The 13,248-nt window shown below is 38.0% G+C and overlaps 1 protein-coding gene across 18 annotated transcripts in view; it reads right to left on the bottom strand.

The window, feature by feature from the left end:
* LOC149317998 (F-box-like/WD repeat-containing protein TBL1XR1) overlaps positions 1–13,248 on the bottom strand; it is a 236,259-nt gene that overhangs the window by 71,592 nt on the left and 151,419 nt on the right. For 2 of the 18 annotated variants that reach the window (XM_089508807.1, XM_089508816.1), the window contains exons 1-2: positions 10,424–10,578; positions 8,660–8,788 (exon numbers count right to left, since the gene is read on the bottom strand). The exons of the other annotated variants lie outside the window; for them this stretch is intronic. The gene's annotated coding sequence lies outside the window, so the exon portion shown is untranslated. Of the gene's footprint in view, positions 1–8,659; positions 8,789–10,423; positions 10,579–13,248 lie in introns of those variants that run through there. 18 annotated transcript variants of the gene reach the window in all.

The raw sequence follows: 13,248 nt of genomic DNA, 5'->3' as shown, positions 1-13,248 counted from the left end.
AATGCATGAAAGCTGCCAAATATTTCCTGAGGCAGGTGTTATGTTGCATACTAAGTACCGCCTCTGAAAGAAGGAAGGGTGAAATAGAAAAGCCCTCCAAGAAAACACCATAATGGAAACAGCACATCAAGTTACAGAGAAGAGGCAGCCCTTCATTAGGCTCCAACCCATTCAATGTTTTGCACTCACAGAATTAAAACAATATCAAATAAAATTGGAATTTATAATCTCTGGGTTAAATGATAATTTAAAAGGCAAATGTATTCACCTGCTGTTTATTTAAGCTTTGAGACCATGGCCCGATAATAGGTTGCTTGCTGACATGAATAAAAGACGTAGAATGTGCATGGATGCAGACTCAAAATAACTGGCGAGGGAAGAATCATTACATTAACTTAAGGGAAAACATTTGTTTGTTTGTTTTTTGTAGCTTTTACTCAGTATCTGCTTTTTCTTCCCAAATGCCTCACTTTTTTCTTGATCCCTCATATAAAAGCATTGGTTTTTTAAATCTTTCACAGGTGAATCATGGGAAGGGGACATTATATATAAAAGCAACTGTGTGGTTCTTTGGCTCCATTCCCAGTGTCCATACATTAGGCATGGTCTTTAGCTTTTGCCTCCAGCATCCCAATACCCACAAGGCTTATGAGACATCTTGAAGAAAGAAAGTGTATACAAAACACAGCAATGTTTTAATACGTAAATGGCTAATACGTCAAAGAAATAATCACAGTCAGTAGGGAAAAGTTTCATAAATTAGGTAAGCTGCAAAACCAACATGCATATTATGAAAAATGCATAAAATGTGCCTTAATTTCAGGGCAGAAATAAAAGATAAAACTCCTCAACCCAATACAAAACAAGGAGAGGAAGAAAATGCAGAGATCCACACATTAGGTGACAGGACAAAGGAATGGTAGAAAAATTGGATATAAACTAAATGAATGAATAAATAAAATTATGGAGCTGCTCAAACTATTTACAAGCATGAATCTATTTCCTCATCTAACTCTCTTTCAATTACCCTTCATCTATACCATCTCAGGGCTTCCTATACATCCATATCTTCCCTCCTGCTCCCATCTATCTGTCTCCATCATGAAATTTTGTTCTACATCTACCCCACTCTGAACACATATTTTGCCTTACTGAATTTCTCTCCCTAGGAAGTCACACAAGTAAAGGATTTCAAACTTAGATGTGCTGAGTACCCAGAAGAGTAAATGGCAGCTTCACATAGTGCTGAAGCATGGTATCATTCTCTGGCATGCAGGACAGGAAACAAGCCAAAGGAAAAGCTGCTGCTTAGTTCAGGCATCATCATCATCACCTCCTCCACCATGTGGTTTGTTTAGCCACTCACACTTCAAACTACACTGATCTGGCATTGTGTACTAGTATGCTGCTTGTAATTGGTAAGCCAAGGCTCTCTTGCTTACCCTATCCATGAGTGGTTCCTTGGCTTATACCAAACAACACACACACACACACACACACACACACACACCCCATAGCTTCAGACATTCATTAGAAAAATCAATAGCAAAATGTGACATACGGAACTTTCATCACTAGGATAAGGGGAAAGAGGTGGAAAGCTAACACAAATGGCCCTCTGTGTCAAGATCTGCATTCTTCCTTACAGAGACAGAATACCCAACTTAGAAAAAAAGAGATATACCCACTTATATTCCCACTTCTGCCCCCACAGGACTAGGATGTATGAGTCATGTTTCATGGACAGTGTATGAGTCATGTTTCAGAGCTTAGAGCCACTTTTCCAACATTTTCTCCTCAAAGGTAAACCAGCTCTGCTAACCACCCAAGTGTACAATCATTCAGGTATGATTTCAGTCTTGTGATGTCCACTGACTTCACAGTAAAAGCATTTTTTCCCAGCATAGTCTTGGGCAGATTAATCCTTAAGATCATTTCCATGCCTTCAAATCTGAATTTAAGTATTTTTTAAAAGGAATGCAAAAGCATTCAACTAGTTCAATATGACATGGACAGATAATGATACCTTGATACCAGAGATAAGTTTTAGTTGTCTAAATTATGAAGGGCTATGGGCAGACTTATGCACACACTGCAGGCCTTATCACATATAGTACAATGCCAAGATTTATATCAAACAAGCAGTTTATTGCTTGCTAGTATTAGCACTACATGTAACATGCCATTTAGGTGACAACAATAACTCTGGTAAGTACAGTAATGTCTAAAGTATTTGGAGCGTATCATTGTTATGACTTTAAACCACTACGTGACATATGAACTTCAATGGGAAGGAAGGAAGGAAGGAAGGAAGGAAGGAAGGAAGGAAGGTCGGCCAAGAAAACAAAATAAAAAATTAAAACAAAGGTTCTCAAACTCATGCTTCTCTAGATGTCTGGGATATCATTTCTCAGAGGTCCCAACGAACATGGGCAATAATTCTAGAAGTTGAAGTCCCAAACATCTGGAGGACAAAGTATTGAAAAGCACTATCTTAAATCAAAACAGGGTATTCAAAATAAATTTATTTGTCAGACAAACTCATTCTCACCAACCACTGGGCCTTTCTGAGTATTTACTAACAGTATGGAAACAATAATTCAAAATTCACAGCTCCAGTATTATTAGCTAAAATAGTCAAAATGAGAAAGTTTGAATTAATATATCCTCAGGATTTTACAGAAATTGATAAGATGTAAGAATCAAGGCATATTAGGCTTATATCGCTGCATCATGTGCAAAAGCTGAGTTCATAAGATCACAAGCCCAAGGAAGAATTATTGGAGAAGATCCCAACTTCTCAAAATGAAATAAATGACATATTGTTACAGTAGGCCCTTCGTATCCACTGTGGTCTGGTTCCAAGACTCCCCAAGGACACCAAAATGTGTAGATGCTTAAGTCCTATTAAATATTATGGCATAGTAAAAATGTGTCCCCTGTATAAGATGGCAAAAAATCAAGGTTTGCTTTTTGGAATTTATATATTTTTAAAATACTTTCAAGTCATGGATGCTTGAATCCATGGATATGGATGACCAACTATACTTTTCTGGACTAAGAGGGCTAGGTTATCCCTTTTACTTCAGATAGGGCTTCTGTACCTATGGCAGCTGCAAGTTCAACAGTGTGTCACTGTTCCTGCAACATTTTGTAAGAGCTGTTTGTTTTATTTCAAAATTCTGCTCAGTGTTTTTCAGCCAAACAAAAGCTCTTCCATAAAAAAACCAACATAAAAGTCTTTAATGCATAATAAAAATAGCCAAGCAAATATAACAACAACTACTATTCTATATTGCCCTGTATTAAAAGATCTCAGGGCAGCATGCAACTAAAATTAGTATTAACAAGTTTTAAATGTTTAAAACAATAAAATACTTTAAACAGACTAAATATGTATTAAATATGATTTAAAGGTTAAATGGATTTAAAATATGAAAATAGTTTTTAAACTATGTGCATTAGCATTTTGAGATAAATCAGTGAGACCCAATGGCTTTAATAAAGAGCCACATTTTTACTTGGCATCTAAATGAAAAACATATTGGAATCAATCAGGTTTCCAAGGGACTCCACTATTAGGGTGCCATGGCTGAGAATGCCCTTTCACACATTCTCATACAATGTGCTGATCTTACTGTTGCAAAATAAAGGAGGACTCCCTCAGCAGACCTCAATAGGGAGACACATATAGGGAGAATTGTTCTCTCTGATATAAAGGTCCCAAGACATTTAGGGCTTTAAATGTAATCACAAGGATCTTGAATTCAGACAGGAAATGTATAGCAGCCAGTATAACTATTTTTAAGACAATATGGTCTTATGCCTATGATGCCTACGCAATATTCCAGTCAGCAACTGAGCCACTGAACTTTGCACTAACTGTATGTTCTGGGTCTTTTTCAAATGTAGAACCACTCCTGCCCTCTTACTCTGGTTCCACAGAATCAGTACAATAAGATGCCATGATTTATGGTATCAAAATCAGCCAAGATATCCAGGAAGATAACAAGGTAGAACCCCCCCTCAGAGTAAGTTGTCACTCAGAGCGATTAAAGTTGTTTCAGTTCTATACCCTGGCCTGAAACCAAACTAAAATGACTCCCGGTGATTTGAAACTTCTAAGAACAGCTGAAGGTGTCTAGCTACCACATATTCAAGCACCATGCCCAGAAAGTAGGAACAGGGCAGTAGTTCTCATATGTCACTGGGTCAAGGAAGGTCTTCTTACAGAAAGGATACACCACAGCCTCCTTCAGTCCTGTAGGCACTTCCCCTGACTGTATCATGCATTTACCAGTCCCTAAACCCACCTAGGCAATCCTGCTTTGCTATAACTTGATAACTATGATAGGCAAAGAACAAGGAAATATATGATGGGATAGACCAATTCAAATATCTTATCCAAATCATCACAGCACAATAACTGATCCCAGGAAATCCAACCAGGCAATGCACTGTACATGATAGCTGTGGAGTTGGAGTCAAAAGCATTTTTGGGTAGTGTTAGAATTGAGAAATTATACCAACTCTGACTCTAGCATTAAAATAAATTTGATGATTCATCAAAACTAGCAGCGCAAGAAATCCCACCAGAACCTCCATTGACTCAACAATGAAAACCAGGTTTTAATCAATTTGTGTGGAAAAAATATTAACAGCTACGTATCTACCTAAATGGCATGGTAACTGCAAAATTATTTATAATGTTATCATTATATCATTCCCTATTGTCCTTCTGCTGCCAGTCAAAGATATTTTATTCAGGAGGTCATTAAACAACTGGCTGCTAAAAAATCTGACCTTTAACAGGTGAACTGCACGCTTGTTTAGAAAGTACTTTTAAAGAAAATTGGCTTGCCACCTATCTGAAAAGTGGAAGGTAACATGGTAAGAAGGCTGGACTGTTGCACAGTGTTGCATGACTGTTTTGTCAGTATGCATGTTTATGTTCATTGGGCACTGAGCAGAGAGAAATACAGGCTGTTTGGCCAGCTGTTGGTTTCACTCTCATTCCAGTTTTAGTATGGCTACAATTTCGTTTGGTTTTAATATTTTGTAGTGTTTTCCTATGGCTTTTTTAAAAAACCAAACAAAAACAAAACAATGTTTTCAGTATATCTGAAAAACTGGCATTAAATGAGGTAAACAAGAAATAAAACTAAAACAAGTAAAATGGCACCATGCCTTAATTAGTCATTTTTATTCCTAACTTCACTCCCCAGGTACTTGGCACTACACCTTTTTTTAAAAAAAAAGTTGGAGAAATTAAATGCCAAGGAATTAAAAGTATAGAACAGACAGACCTCTCAGAAAATTCCAACTTACGCACTGTTCTACAACTTGTTCGGAAAATGTAGGGCAAAGTACCCCAACAAACACAAAAACTTTGTTGATATCCAAACAGTAGTAGATGGCTAGCATCCCTTCAATTTTCCCCACCTCTGATAGCAGTAAGCACTATTCTAATACACATTACTGTGTTAAAATGCAGCCACTAGTTTGTTGTTTCCTTTAAAGTTCTCAGCAAGCCAATACCTAAATCGTCATTTGTTACTGTGATAGCATGTCTAGCTGTTCCAACCAGAAAAACCAGTACAGTAGAGTCTCGACTATCCAACATAAACGGGCGGGCTGATAGTTGGATAGCCGAAAATGTTGGATAATCCGGAGGGTCCAAGCAAAGCCTTGAAATCACTATAAATTGTAAACGTATTGAAGTTTTATTGCAGTAACAGTAAAAGTAACATTGCAGTAACGTTATAGGAATAACATTGTAATGTATAAACAGTCCTCTAAAAATGTAAAGAAATCACTGATCAACATTGTGATGTACAATATGTACTGTATAAACAGTTCAGTCCTCTGAAAATGTAAAGAAATCACTGAGCAGCGACGCTGGATAATCCGGAATGTTGGATAATTGAAGGTTGGATAATCGAGACTCTACTGTATTACAAAAATTCACATTATGTTAATAACTGTCAGCTTATTATATGATCTCTGATGCCCACTGGATGTGCATGGAAGACGTGTCCTCCCACTTCATTGTTAAGAATGCAGCATCAACTATTACTGCTATTGAGTGTCTGACTGGCATACAAAACATTGTAACACAATGGGCATTTCTCATAATGGGTATGCAAAGCATTCAAATTCCTTGATTGGCATAATATGTTCAATAATATGCATCATAATGTTTCTGTTGGAAGGAAACTCTCCTTGACAAAATGTTTCATAGAATAATTTATCCCACTGTGATTTTTATACGTAACAGCAATTCATTCACCTAATATAGATCCTTGCACAATCAAAATACCATTATCTACATAAAAAGTGAAAATATATCAAACTTAGAAACAACAACAACCCTTGACAACAAGCCAATTAGGACTGAACACACTTAGTGCCCATAAAATGCTGAATGTTGGGTGTGCATAGATACCTCCCCACCCCAGAGGCAGAATTATCTATCAAAGGCTTATTAGGAGAAACCTCCCTTCATCTGGTGCAGAAAAAAGAGCAGATTTTTCCAAGAAGAGCAGGTCAGAAGGGTAACAACGAAAGAGGTCCTATTTTAGTCTGGTTGCTTCTAAAGACAACAGCACTTGGAAATTGTGCTCCAAGACAGATCTTACAAAGAGGTCATGCAAGCACCATTGCATGGGAGCAAGTCAAACTGCAGCTTTTCTCATCTGCCACCACTGTGAGTATTTGATGGGACTGATAGAACCTGCCTCTGAGACTGAGAAAATGTGACTTATCCAAAGTCATTCAGTGTGTTCCCATGGCTGAGATGGGAACCCTGGTCTCCCCAGAGTCCTAGTCCAACACTCAAACCACTACACCATGCTATCTCTCCTTTCTTCGTTTAAATACTCCAGCTCTAAATTGTTCAGTGGTGTATATCGTCCAAAAACAACATTTCAATTATACCTGGAAATAACCTGGAAGTTGATCTATACTGTGCAGTTGGGTTTCAAGTGGGCAACAATAACCAGACCAACATATTCAGGTTCATAGCAAGCTCTGAATAGTTTTGAGAAGCAGCCCTAAAAAACAATCCCTTGCACTCACCAAGCCTGGAGCAGGGTGTTGACAACTTTAAAGACTCTTATATCAGAGAAGCTGCAACTAGTGAACCAATCTTACCTGGTGAAAGTCGCTCGGCACTGAAAATAAGCACTACCAAAGCTGAACCATACAAAACCAGAAAGTGAAGAGACAAGATGTGGGGTGGGAAATTTTCTTATGTTAATATATATGCACACATACAAACACTTATCCATAGTTAACTGGGGTGGTGTACTGCAGTCCATCATGTTAGAGGGACTAAATATAGGATATGAATTAATACTTATTTTTCAAAGGAGACAAGCACTGACAAACACTAATGCTCAAAGGAATAGTCTAACAAAGAAATGCACTGCAAAGCTTGTTTCTATTTCAGAAATATCTTACTTTTCAACCCATCACAAAATGTAAGTGATAGACTGCCTTTGCCCACAGACTCACATCCTTTATGGGCAACTTAATGGTATTGAATCAGATTTTTCCCCAAGAAATGGAACTGATAACTAGTACGAAGTGTGAGTGAGTTAAGCTGAAAGTAATACTGTTTTATCTCCACAAAAACAAGTTAAACATCAATGGCACTGAATATCAGGTACATATTTTTAGGTCTGTGTCTTCGAAAAAAAAGAACCAATTCTTTCAGGTACAGGTTCCCTTATCTGGAATTCTGAAATACTCTGAACTCCAAAATTGTCCACATGGGTGGCTTTCTGATGATTCACTGTACTCAAAATTGGTTTCATGCACAAAATTGTACAAATTAGCTTCAGGCTATGTTTATGAAGTATATAAAAACAAAATGTTCATGTTTAGACTTGGGTCCCATATCCAAGATATCTCGTTATGTGTATGTAAATATTCCAAAATCTGAAAAAATCTGAAATTCAAAACACCTCTGGTCCCAAGCCTTTGGGATAAGGGAGACTCAACGTGTATAGCAACTTTTTAAAAATATAAGGGGAGTACAGTATATGCTCTTCATTCCACACTTCTACAAATGTCTTAATAAAATATTTTCCGCACAAACCTTTGAATGTAACATTTAAACCAAAGGTGCTATGTCTGGTAAGATTATCTGGAGCAGTAGAAAATATTCCATTTTTTAGAAAATTTTCCACTTCTATAGTACTTTTTAATGGAAAATCCACATAACTGGTATGGCCTATAAGGCCTATAAAGCACACACACACACACAAACCAAAAATATTGAACATGTGTTCACAGATGTTCTAAAATACATTCTAGCAATGGTAACTGTTTGGAAGACACTGTTTCATCAAACAACTGTAGAGATTTTCTCTGGTAGTTCACTATCTGGGGCCAAAACCCTTGTGATTTTTCATAAGGTCTACAGAACCACAATGGAATCAGAAGTCAAACTAATGTGTCATTTGCACATTAAAAAAAAGAGAGCATGCATGGCATTAGACAAGATTTCTCTTTAAGTATTCATGGCAACAAAACCAACAATCGTATACCCACAGACCAGCAGAGACATAGGCAGCTGCAGGGAGAATGTCTCCAAACTGTCCCTCAAATGACCTCCAGTGTAGCTATCCCTGGATGAAGTAATTACTGTAACTACCTCTTTTATTTCAGTCTTAAGGCTTCTTCTCATCAACGAGAGCAAGATGATATGAGGCAACCTTTCAAATATAGCTGGTGTCTGCCACAGCGTAAACTGAAGTTCACTTCAGACATACCAATAAGGATTCTAGAAATGAGAAATACAGGAATACAGCTTTCCTATCTTTGCATTTTCAATATCATTATGAGTATTTAGTAGAAACCATATTTAGTACAAATCACCATCTTGATTTTAAGACATTTATTAGGCCAAGAAAGGAGACATAAAATTCTCTGTGCAAGCTTTCAAAACTACACATTACTTGCCAAAAAAGGGGAAAAGGCAAGGGGAGTGACAATGTTAGGTATCACATTGTCTGCATGTTGTCTTGAGACAGAAAGGTGGAAGGCTCTATAGAATAGTCAGTTAGGGCCACAACCAGCACAATGGCCCTGAACTCAATGGCAGTGAGCCAGTAAAACAGAGCAATAGCATTTATGAAAAAATGCACCCATTTTTGCCTCTGTGAATGTTGAGCGGCCGGGGGGGGGGGAGGGGGGGGGGATATGTGCTGGGTCAGATAATTATTCATTTGGAAGAAAGGATTTAAAATTAATAGAACATATAGGTCCAAAACACATTGCAGAAATAATCCAGTTTCAGACTGCTTTAACTGCCCTGGCTCAGTGCTAGGGGATTCTGGGGATTGTAGTTTTGTGAGACATTTAGCCTTCTCTGTCAAGAGAGCTCTGGTGCCACAATAAATTACAATTCCCAAGATTCCCTAGCACCGAGCAAGGGCAGTTAAAGCAGTCTCAAACTGGGTGATTTCTGCAGCGTGTTTTGGTCATAGTTTTTTTAAAAATCTATCACGGACCCATCTTCTATCCTTTCTCCCTATGACATATTGTATATACACATGTATAAGTCTAAAGATTTAAGTTAAAAAATGACCCCAAAAACCCAAGTTGATTTATCCACAAGGAAATGTAAACACTGTACTTTAACTCTTATTTTAAAAAAGGAACCATTCTTTGGTGAAAGGCAAGAGTGCAAAATGTCCTGAAGCACTGACCCCACTCTACTCTTTCATCCATCCAGCCTTTAGTGTGAGCACAAACAGTTATGCCTGCTGGAATTTTGTTAATTCTTTGGCATTGTTTTCCTTCGGTTTATCCTTTAGATTCTTTGGAGTTTATCACACGGGACCAACTGAAAGTGTAAACAGGGTTTATCCCATGAAAATCACACACTCGCAATTAAGATTTTTACATGATGTTGTGAATAAATTAACATTATCCTGGGGATATCCTGCACAAATTGCACAACTGCAATTTTGGAAAAACCTGTGAATGATTTGTTGCTGTTTGCCTGGTTATTCCCGGGATGATGACTGTTGTGTGTGATAATCTTAATTGCAATTTAATAGTAATTGCATGGATCTCACGGGATAAACCCCGTTTAAACTTCCAATTTTCCTCCATGTGATAAACTCCTTTGTTACATGCCCGTAGCTTTTACCCATGACTTATCCATGGGTCATATCAAAATCCCTAATTTTGGCTCCAAAACCTGCCCTCCACTTATACTTGAGGTTGACTTATAGTCAAGCACTGTAGGTACAGAAACTGAGGGGGAAATTCTGTTTTAGGTAACTTTAGAAAGTTGCAACTAGGTGGGGGGAAGAGGTGGGAAAAGTACAGGTGAATCTTGATGTGCAAAGAGGAAATGAATCAATGCCACTGGATATTTAACGATTTAAATCATGAATTGTCCACTTACAAATCAATGTGATCAATAGAAGTGAAGTGGTAGAAATAGCAGCAAGAAGGCTGAAACCCAAATTCCAGGATTTACATTTTCATTATATCATTATTTTTCTCTTTTTATATTGTTAACAAGGGAAATTATTTTGTTTCTTTTAGACCTCCATAGTATCAACAGACAGAAACCACTCATTTCCATAAAACTAACTTTTTTTTTGCGAGGGGGAGGGTATAACGGAGAGCACTCCCAGCTGTCCAATCAGAAGGCAGCTGAGGGCCAGCCAATAGCCTGTAGGCTGGAACTTTTGAAGATTCCGAACTGACAGTTGGGGAGTCAGTTGGAACCGGGACAATTTAGAACGGCAGTTAGGGTTTAGAATCTTGGGGAGAGAGGACTGGGGTCCAGGAGTTCCTGCGGGAATGAGGGAGTTATGGGCTGGAATCCTGTAAAGGAGGGTTCAAGGGCTCGAGAAGGACGGTTAGGGGTAGAGTCCGAGTGAGAAAAGGGCTCCCTACCATTTCACTGCCAGACCTTTAGAAAAGGGAGAGGCTGGAGTGTGATATCCTGTGGGATATGATTAGCCTTGGTAGCTGAGTTAAGAGAAGGACTTGTCTAAATAGAGTCGGAAAAGTCCCTATGTAATTGAGAAATACTTGGGAAAAGTGAAGTGACTATAGCCGAGTCAATGAATATAAATGTAACTAAGTAACCTGTGCCTGAACTAGCTGTTCCATAATATCATTCAGTTCAAGAAAGAGATGTTCAACCGTTTTGTTTAATAAAGTTTATATTTTGGTTTACATAAAACTTTGTCAGTCATACATCTCAGCTCCACGCTACTATATAAAGAAAAGACCCTACCGCCAGCCATAAAAAAGAGGATAACCATTACATAATTGGTGGCAGCGGTGGGATAAGTAAGCCCAAGTGCCTGCCATCTTTAAGAGGGGGTCCGTTACAGAGGGGCAGGACCAGGAATTACAATGATCTGATGATGTACATAAGTGCTTTTCAGGCTATCAGATCTACAGAAACTGGCATTTTTAGTACCAGTATTATATTTGTGTTGCTCACTACAACTGTTTTTTCTGTCCTGGAAACTCAACTCAAGCCACCTTGAGTCCCTGTATTCAGAGAAAGGTGGGATATAAGAAAACAACAACAACAACAACAACATAGATGGACAGACAATTGCTTATACATTCACACTGCTCTATGGATGACCACTCTGAGTAGCCCCATTGTACACAGTCTTGCCTAAACATTTTAATGCATGGCATAGATTTTTTTGCTTCTTTTTTGAAAATAGAAAGAAATATTTGTTCAGAATATATTCATGCTTTATTATAGTTTAATATGTGTTTGTTTATATACATAATACATCTTTTATTCTATTCATTATTAAAAAAATATATATTCCACAATCTATTTTCCCCAATTTCTTCTTGAAAAAATAGGTTTCAAAGTGGGAGGAAGATGTTCCCCCTATATTTTTCCAGGCTTGGAAATGGCTAAACATCCCAAGTGATCTTTCCTCCTTCCTTGTCCAGTTCTCAGACTGAGAACAGCCATGACAAAAAACAGGTGGAGCCCCCGTTATGTATCACTGAAAAGTAATGAACTACAGACCTGTCTTTTACAGACAAAAGATAACACTATTCCAGCTCATTCTGGGGGGGGGGGGGTCATTTTCAAACTCTGGGCAATAGTCAGGGATTGAGGGGGGGTGGTCAAAAAGATTGAATATACAAAAGGAGCAGGAAGCATTCAAATGACAGGCCAATGGGCTTTTTCCCCAGCTTTACAAATAATTATTTCATGATTCATATGGCCTCTAGCTATTTAAAAATATCCTCCATCACCACCCCAAAAAGAAAGAAAAAAAGAAAGAGAGAGAGAGAGAAAGGCAATATGAAATGGATGTTATTGAGAAATGCCATCTCCCTGCATAAGACCTTAATTCAGTTATATTAAAACCTTCTGAAGATACAAAGTAAACCTGTTTTTAATCTATTGCTGAAAGGATCAGATCAATTGTCCTACCACAAAAGAAATGGTCATTGCTCTTCCTTCACTATGCTGACTATAATAGAGCTTCTTTTTTAAAAGTGATGTAATCCTAAGCACTTAATAGCTCCTTTCAGGTAGCCTGGGAGCTGAAAAGACATCACAGAAGCATCTTCACTCAGGAAGGGTTTAAAATAGGTCTTCTTCTTTTGCTTCTCCAAGATTCCAGACTCAGATTTTCCTAAGGATGTGAGCAATTCTTTTTTTTAAAGATTTTTAAAAGGTGTTATGATTATAAATCTAACAAGACAGTGGCCATCTATATACAATATAATTACATAAATGAAAAAAGTGGCTAAGAAAAAAATAATAAAATCATTTGAAATACGGTCCTGGAGAAAAGTGCTGAGGATACCATAAACAAGGAAAATGGGTCCTAGAACAGATCAAACCAGATGGGTCCTAGAACTCTCCCTGGATGCCAAGATGACAAAACTGAGGCTGTCATACTTTGGCCACATCACAAGAAGAAGGCATGGCTCATTAGAAAAAACGAGAATGCTAGGAAAGGTGGGCAGCAGTAGAAAGAGAGGATGACCACATGCCAGATGACTAGACTCAATTAGTGGAGTCATGGGTGTGAATCTTAAACAGAACAGTGGAGGATAGAGGGGCTTGGAGATGTCTCATCCATAGGGTCACCATGAGTCAGGGCAGTTAACAAGAATACATCCTGATGGATCAAAACAAAGGTACATCTCACAGTGCCATGTCTCTCATGGTGACCAACTACTTGAAAGTCCACAGTCAGGGTAAGAAGGCATTTTTATTGG

Source organism: Sceloporus occidentalis, unplaced genomic scaffold (assembly GCF_023333645.1).
Source record: "Sceloporus occidentalis isolate IW3139 unplaced genomic scaffold, rSceOcc1.0.p SCAF_2, whole genome shotgun sequence".
NCBI lineage: Eukaryota > Metazoa > Chordata > Lepidosauria > Squamata > Phrynosomatidae > Sceloporus > Sceloporus occidentalis.
Note: the sequence above shows the minus strand (reverse complement) of the source record. Positions and strands in the feature narration are given on the sequence as shown.